At 40.9% G+C, this 9180-nt stretch overlaps 1 pseudogene; it reads right to left on the reverse strand.

Moving 5' to 3' along the window:
* Positions 1 to 2542: 2542 nt before the first annotated feature.
* LOC106695911 lies at positions 2543 to 3263 on the reverse strand (annotated as a pseudogene).
* Positions 3264 to 9180: the final 5917 nt, after the last annotated feature.

Below are 9180 nucleotides of genomic sequence, written 5' to 3' on the forward strand. Positions count from 1 at the left end.
GTATATCTCCACCTCGCCTTAGGACAAATTGTGTTACTAAAAAGCAAGGGGTCCTGAGAGGAAGAGATCTTAGTTTCTTTAGCTAGGCTCCTCTGACCCCCAAATGCCTTTCAAAATTATGCTTTGTCTCTGGACTCTTTATTAAGTTACACACAGCCCTTCTCCATATTGCTGAACACTTCTAGATGCTGGAACAAGAACCCCAGCACCTGGGAAAGTACTTAACTTTCTTTGACTGTGTTCTTTTGGTTATAAAATGGGAATTATAACATAATAGCACTTTTGAAACTATTGTGTTAAGTGTATCTAAAGTATTTAGCACATTTTCTGGCACTTAGTACATATCACTGATGATTGTTGTCCCTGACTTCTGGTTTCTTTTTTCTTTTTCTTTCAGTTTATACAAATTAATCAACTTGATTCCTCCTCTATTCTCCCTACCCCACCTCCCCTATCATCATAACATATCAAATCATGTCCAATGGAAACTTCTCCATCATGAGATGCATTTCAGTCCTGGGGGACAAATCAGTGTCTGTTAGGATCTGATAAAAATCTTACCTTATTCTCAATTTGATTAAGACTCAAATTTGGGGGCTATTTCCTCTGAAATATGGATCAGGGCTTTCAGCAGTGGAAGGAATTTATATAAACCAAGCCAGGTAACACACTCCTCATCACCAAATTGCATGAGGACACACCTCCTTCGTCTCTCTACACATGCTCTTCTCTGGGGAATTAAGACCACAACATTTTGATTTAAAACTATTTTTCAGTAATAAACCCTTGCTGCTGAGGATGGTGCCAAGAATACATGAGATTATATAGTTAATGCAAAAATATATAATTTTCTTCTTTTCTTTTTTTTTTAAATATATATTTTATTGATTTTTTACAGAGAGGAAGAGAGAGGGATAGAAAGTTAGAAACATCGATGGGAGAGAAACATCGATCAGCTGCCTCCTGCACACCTCCTACCGGGGATGTGCCTGCAACCAAGGTACATGCCCTTGACCGGAATCGAACCTGGGACCTTTCAGTCCGCAGGCCGACGCTCTATACACTAAGCCAAACCAGTTAGGGCGAATTTTCTTCTTTTCAATAACAAGTATATTTTCTGGTTGTCCTTCTTTTAGTTCTGCCTGTTATGACATGAGATAAAACTCTCAGATGGGAGTCATTTTTACATTTTTCAAGATGGCTCACAAAGGGCCTGAGAGACCACAGCCATTGGAAGGACCTCAGCCATTGGGGGGTGTCTGCTTCTCCGTCCTTCTCTTTAGTGAGTCGCTGTGGGACTCTGAGGGAGAGAACTGACCTTTGAAGTCACAGAGAACTAGGTTCCAGTCTTACCTCTCAGAGGTCACATGGCTTTGAGCAAATTATGTAACCTTTGGTTTAGTGCTCTCACCTGTAAACGCTAAACCATAGCCCTATGCTGAGAGCTGAGCTGAGGAGAGCCTGGCGCAGGTTAATCCAATGATTGTCACTATCATGAGCCCCAATATTTGTATTTTTTAAAACTCTATAGGTGGTTCTGCTGAGAACCTGGGTATTAGATGTGAATAACATTAATCCCCTTTACTTCCATTTAGGCTGAAAAAGATCTAATATTCTATCTCACACTAACGGATCATTTCTTTAAATTGAATCATATAATTTCAGAATTTGAGTACGCCTTAAAGGTCATTGTTCAAAATCCTCCTTGATTTAGGATTTGTTTTTACAATGTTCCTGACTAGTGGTCTTTCAGTGATTAAACATCTATTGTTCTGTGAGAATTACTTGTATTGTTTCCCATTTTGTAATTTGGTCAGAGCTCCCTTTTCAGCTACTCAGAAAAAGTTGAATTTAATTTCTATACATATATATATATATATTATATGGCTATAGGGTCCCTTTGAGTAATTTCTTGTTCATAGTAATCAAAAAGCGATTTGCAAATTGGCTGATCATCAGACCTCTAAGGAACTTAAAAGGTATACAGCTTTCTGTGGCTATTGCATCAGAATCACCCCAGTAGATCCCTGGAGTTAATTTGAAACAAGTTCTTCAGGCGATTCTGTGAGTATAGGAATCTTCCCTTACCAGGGACTTCACCTAGGGGCAATAGTGCACCCCAGGGCACATTTGACAATATCTGAAGATATTTTTTGGAAGCAGTATTCCATAATACTATGACATAGCTTTGAGTCTCCTCACTATCATCCTCTAACCCACTATATACATATCCCAAATGCAATAGATCGAAAGGGCTAAACACAGTCAGTTTCTGTTTTTAAAGAGCAGGTGAGGAAGTGACACATTCCATTTCAGGATGATTCATTCATAGAATTTCAGTTGTTTTATGTATGTATGTATGTATGTATGTATTTATTTATTTACTGCAAAAAGCTTTATTGTTTCATTTGGTTCAATGCATGGGAGAGGGCTCCAGGATGGTTAAAAGAATGGCTAGTAGGTTCGGGGAGAGGCTCAGGTAAAAGCCAGACACCAGGGGATGCAGAGGGGCCCCTCAAAGGCCTCTGGGCTCCAAAGGCTCCTAGTCATGCTCGAGGGTGAGCCTTTTGTCAAGATACTCGCCCAGCCCAGCCTGGGGCCGGCAGCCTGCAGAGGTTAGTCAGGTGTCGCCCATCTTCTTGATGAGTTTCACCTCCTCACCCAGGAAGTGGTTCTCCCGGAAGTCACTGAATTGAGGGTCTGCGTGGGTAGAACCCAGGGTTTGCAGCTCCATAAGGGCCCGGTTCAGGTTCCTCTCCAAGGCCAGGACGGCTTCCATGGCATCCTGAGTTTTGCCCACTCATCTTGGGGAGGCCTCAGCACGTCCTGGTCCTGAAAGAGAATGCGGCCACCATGCTGGTTTAAGAGATGCTCAGCACCCTGGCGCTTCTTCTCCACCAACATGAGGAAGAAGTGGCCCACACCCTCGAGAGCCACATCATCCTGGTCAAAATAGAAGCCCCGAGAGAGGTAGGTGTCGGGGGCCCGCAGGTGCAGGTTGGCCAGGCGGTTGACCGCAGCCTCCACCTGGGTGGAATAATTCTGACGAGTTTGTGAGCTCGTGGTTGTTTGGCAATAAGTAGTTAAGGTTGAAAAAAATAGTGTGTTGGCTGGTCTCAGAGGTGGTTCTGAAGGTGGTGACTGGGTAAGATGCGGGAGAGTGGATGGAGGCTGGAGGAAGGGGCATCCCTGGGTCTCTTCTGTCCAAATACTGTTGAAGCAAGAAGCAGATCCAGGACCACCGAGGCACTTCCCAGGTGTTCCTAAGTTCAGCAAAAATTTTCATGACCCTAGAACAGTGGTCGGCAAACTCATTAGTCAACAGAGCCAAATATCAACAGTACAATGATTGAAATTTCTTTTGAGAGCCAAATTTTTTAAACTTAAACTATATAGGTAGGTACATTGTTATTAACTTAATTAGGGTACTCCTAAGGCTTAGGAAGAGCCACACTCAAGGGGCCAAAGAGCCGCATGAGGCTCGCGAGCCCCAGTTTGTCAACCACGGCCCTAGAAGAACTCAGTAAATCATATTGGCACAAACCTTTTTAAAAAAATCCTCACCGAGGATATTTTTTCCATTGATCTTTAGAGTGAGTGGGAAAGCAGAGGAAGAGAGAGAGAGAAAGAGAGAGAGAGAGAGAGAGGTGTACATCGACTGATTGTCTCCCACACCCCAACTGCCCAACTGGGGCCTGGGATGTAACCAGCAACCAAGGTACAGGCCCTTGACCTGGAATCGAAGCCATGACCCTTCCATCCACCAACCACTGAGCAAAAATGGCCAGGGTGGCACAAAACTTTAAAAAAAAATACATATTAGCTCTCCCAAGAGAAACCTGCAAAATGACTTTTCATACTGGGCACGAGGATTTCCTTGTCTAAGTACTTTGATGTGAAGAGGCCTTTGGGGATTTGGAGATCTCTTTTCTCCCTCTGCAAACACTGACACTCAAGATTATTATCTCTCTATGGACTTACAAAAAATTAACTAACACTTGAGCAATAGTTTCATTGTGTGTGTATATATATATAACCTCCCACTGAAACATTAAAACATTGTGAGATTTGGTGGAGCAGTGCCAGGTATCATTTACGTAAGAGAAAGGAAAACTATAGGAGTGAGAGACTCAATATACAGACAGATAATGGCCAGCCCTTATATAAAAATGGAACTCTGACCCACGGTCTGCAGCAACTAGCTCAGAAAATGGACCCATTAATTATCAACAGTAACCAGCCTGGGAAGCCAGCACCTATAAATCAGACTTCTTGGAAGTGAGACTACTATCTCTAGCAACAAGCCCAGGAAACTAAATAAAAACCCCTGTGACAATTGGCCTAAAATGGCCAGGACTTGATTGATCACACAGCTTCCCTAACTTTGTCCCTGCTTCCAATTTAGGAGCAACTAGAAATAACCAAATATGTTTTCCTAACTAGTCATGTAGGATGCCCTGCCAGCTAGTTTGCCTGCCGCCAGCCTTCAACAAGGGCATTTCTGAATCCCATGTTTTTTTTTTTTTCACTAAAAAGTTTTTCTATCCCCTCCTTGGCTTTGAATCTCTGCCAACCCAAATTATGGCACCTGACTCCCTTGAAAGAGCAAGCTCTGAATCATCAACTTTTGCTCATTTTCATTTGATTGGTCTTTATTTATTTCCACAGGAATTTAATATTTTAAATAGTATTCTTCCCCCAAAGAACCCATTATTTTATTTAATCCTCATGATGACATCAGAGGAAGGTTACATTAAACCCAGTAAGGTGATGAAGAAAAGGAGGCTTAGAGTTTTTAGGAAAATTATCCAGAGTCTTACAGTTTGATAATGGTTGTGCTGGGATTTGAATCTAGAATATATGACTTCCTCCCTTCCTCCAATAGTCTCACACTTGATTCCCAGGCTTCTAACTTCTGTGTTTGAATTATGATTGTGGCTCCATTCTTACCTCTACAATTTAAAGCATGGCCTTGCTTTCTCTCTAATAATTTTGGATTCTTTGCCGCAACCCAATTCTCACCATGCCAAAGGTATGTTATAGCTGGCTGCCTGCAACCCCGGATAACACAGCATGTCCCCAATGACTGGGGGCAGGTGTTCTTTACAGGTTTGCCTTCACCCAATGAGAGAGATGGGACCTCTTAGATATAAACCATGGTTCAGAGTATCATGGACCACACACACACACACACACACACACACACACAAACACACAAACACACACACACACGTACGTGCGCACACACGTGTGTGTATCCCTTGGTTACTTGAGGCCATCTGGGAAGAGGTGGCTCATTCAGTGAAAGTATTATCCTGTTGCCTGAAGTTATAGGATAAACTCTGCAGAGCACATATTTCATAATTTCACTTCCATCACTCTCCACCCACAACAGTTTTGCTCAGCAATTTTTCCTGCCACAGTAAAGTTCCTAAATGAAATGTGCGGTCGGGATGCTTGATCTGGGACAGACAAGGAATGAACAGAATTGAGTTTCAGAAAGAAAGGATGAGAGGTGGTGGCAGTCAGCAGTAAGACTGAATCAAAGTGGAAGTCAGCATTGAGATGTGAGATATGTCCTGGAATGTCAAAGGGACAGGCATGGGGTTCAACAGGATGGAAGAGACTAACAAAGTGACTCCAAGCTGTGACTGTTGAGAAGGAATTTCCTGTTCATGCTCTATCATGATATGGAAATAGATCTGCTTTAGTGAGGCTCATACTGGAGAAGAGGAAAGAAATGGGGAACTTTCTGAAAGATCACAAGTCCTTCAGCTTATAGTCAGCCCCAAGGGCTCCTCAAACTCATTACAATGCAGCAATCTTGCCCTTTAAGATATGTTTCAGCACTGATGGCTAAACTTGACCTTTTGTATAAGCGTATGGGAAGTTGCCAGGACTATGCCGCTGTTGACTAAAGGAATGACAGAGATGAGATAGATGAAAACAATAGATGTGCCTTTAATCATTTTGCATTTTACAAGCTCACACAATAAAAAGTGTGCTCAGTCTTCGGAGAAATCACGCCCAGGAAAGAGGGATTGCATTAAGGAGTAAATATCACTGGTTTTATCGGACTTCGATTCTTGTCACACTGTGGTTCTAGAACCAGCCACAAAGGCAAGACTTTGCAAAGTCCCAGCCTATTGGGTCTGCAAAAGAAACTCAGAGGTTTGTGAAGGATTTCAGCTGCTGGGTTGCTGTCTGGAGGAGTTTTCTTTTCTTTCATATCAGATCAGCAGTTGGGGCGGGGAAGGCAGCCTTATGGCATTTAAAAGATAAGTTCAAAGACACAAAAACTGCCCTGCTGTTGCAGGTTTGCCTTCTCTGTTTTGATCCCAGATCTGTGTCTCTTACCATTTAATGAATAGATATATCCTGGGTTTCTGCCACATCAAAAGGTTATAAAGTTGCAATCTCAACCAGATGAGTATTTTGAGACCACTGAATGTTTTGAATAAGACACATGATTATTTTAAAACACAAGATAAAGGAAAAACCAGCTGAGCAATAACAAAGTTTCACATGCTGTTCAGAAATAGTAATAACGGTGATTTTATTGAGCACTCACTGAAGGCCAGGAACTAGGCCAAGCACCTTTTATACATTATTTGGATGGATGTCTCTCTGAGTTTCTCTCCTACATCATCATTTAGGAGCACATGTCTATTGCTTTGAAATTTCAGGTCATGAACAGGGATTAGTGAGCTGGCTGGTATAGCCAAGAAAATAAGCTGCATAAGCAGAAGTAGAGGGAAAAGAATACAGTTTGAAACCTGGAGCCTTGAGTTCTAAACAGTTCTGACTCTACCACAAATCACATTTTCCTTGCTCATCTGGTTCACTTTTTTTAACAATCTAATTTTACTTTATTTTTTTTATTGCTTAAAGTATTACAATGGATATTACATATGTCTCCTTTTTCCCCCCACCCTTGACAATCCCCTGGCCTCCCCAACCCCCCAGTGTCTTGTGTCCATTGGTTATGCTCGTATGCATGCATATAAGTCCTTCAGTTGATCTCTTACCTCCCCCGCCTGCCCCCCTACCCTCCCCGGCCTTCCCGCTGCAGTTTGATAGTCTGTTTGAGGCAGCTCTGCCTCTGTATCTATTTTTGTTCATAAGTTTATAATAGTCTTTATTATCCATGAATGAGTGAGATCATGTGGTATTTTTCCTTCATTGACTGGCTTATTTCACTTAGCATAATGCTCTCCAGTTCCATCCATGCTGTTGCAAATGGTAAGAGTTCCTTCTTTTTTACAGCAGCATAGTATTCCATCGTGTAGATGTACCACGGTTTTCTAATCCATTCATCTACTGATGGGCACTTAGGCTGTTTCCAGATCTTAGCTATGGTGAATTGTGCTGCTATGAACATCTGGGTGCATATATCCTTTCTGATTGGTGTTTCTGGTTTCTTGGGATATATTCCTAGAAGTGGGATCACAGGGTCAAATGGGAGTTCCATTTCCAGTTTTTTGAGGAAGCTCCATACTGTCTTCCATAGTGGCTGCACCAGTCTGCATTCCCACCAGCAGTGCACAAGTGTTCCTTTTTCTCCACAACCTCTCCAGCACTTGTCGTTTGTTGATTTGTTGATGATAGCCATTCTGACAGGTGTGAGATGGTACCTCATTGTTGTTTTGATTTGCATCTCTCGGATGATTAGTAACTTTGAGCATGTTTTCATATGTCTCTTGGCTTTCTGAATGTCCTCTTTTGAAAGGTGTTTATTTAGATCCTTTGCCCATTTTTTGATTGGATTGTTTATCTTCCTTTTGTTAAGTTGTATGAGTTCCCTATAAATTTTGGAGATTAGGCCCTTATCAGATATGACATTGGCAAATATGTTTTCCCACGCAGTGGACTTTCTTGTTGTTTTGTTGATGGTTTCTTTTGCTGTGCAGAAGCTTTTTATTTTGATGTAGTCCCATTTGTTCAGTTTCTCTTTAGTTTCAAGTGCCCTAGGAGCTGTATCAGTGAAGAAATTGTTTTGGCATATGTCTGAGATTTTGTTGCCTTTGGATTCTTCTAGAATTTTTATGGTTTCTTGTCGTACATTTAAGTCCTTTATCCATTTTGAGTTTATTTTTTGTGTATGGTGTAAGTTGGTGGTCTAGTTTCATTTTCTTGCATGTATCTGTCCAATTTTCCCAACACCATTTATTGAAGAGACTATCTTGACTCCATTGTATGTTCTTGCCTCTTTTGTCAAATATACCACAAATCACATTTTCCTTGCCTACCTGGTTCACTTTAGAGAGGTAAGGAGATGATCACATGAATGAGCGTATGGAAAATGCTTTGAAAGCTTGAAAGACTAAAGAAATATAAGGGTAGATATTTAAATTATTAGATATTAATTTTATCGGCATGCCAACTTATTATTTTCTCAGTGTATTATTTCTGAGTTCTATATCTCTAGCTATGATTGTGGAATAATTATTGTCTTCTTGAATTTCTACAAGTGTTTACTTGATATAGGCATACATCCCTCAGAGATATTACATGTTCTGTTTCAGACCAGCACAATGAAGTGAGTTGTAATCTTATTGCTGGTGGAAAATCTCACCTTCAATTTGTAAAAAACAGTATCTGTGACATGCAATAAAGTTGGCTTCACAAGACAAGGTATGCCTGTATAGTTTGAAGTTATATTGTTAGTGTCTAATGATTCCTGATTATATCATTGACTTTTTATTTTAATGGTTATGAGTAACCCCACTCATTGTCCCAATTTCTACATATACTTGAGTTTTTGGTTTTGTTTAAAAAAAAAGAAAAGAAAACTGGGGCTATTTTAAGCAGCAATAACAACAGAAACAACAAAAATAGAAAGTAGCTGACAATCAGAGGAGAAGCTCTGAAGGCATGTTTGGAGAAGCTTAGGATAAAGGGACCTGAGAAGATTTGTGTGAGAAGTAGCAGGTTGCCAACAACAGGAGGTATGAAATCAAATTATTTTCATCCCGCATCACCCTTTTCATGATTTAAATTCTAGGGAGAAAGCATTTTATTGGCCTAGACTGAGTAAAATTTTCACTTCCTAGCCAATTGCAAAGCGATCTTTGTTGACAGTCCCAGAATATTGCATCCAAAGTGAGAAAGGTGAATTATTTTTTTTAAATTTCTTTTATGTTGTTATTGATTTCAGAGAGGAAGGTAGAGGAGAGCAAG

Source organism: Myotis lucifugus, unplaced genomic scaffold, assembly GCF_000147115.1.
Source record: "Myotis lucifugus unplaced genomic scaffold, Myoluc2.0 scaffold_4534, whole genome shotgun sequence".
Lineage (NCBI taxonomy): Eukaryota > Metazoa > Chordata > Mammalia > Chiroptera > Vespertilionidae > Myotis > Myotis lucifugus.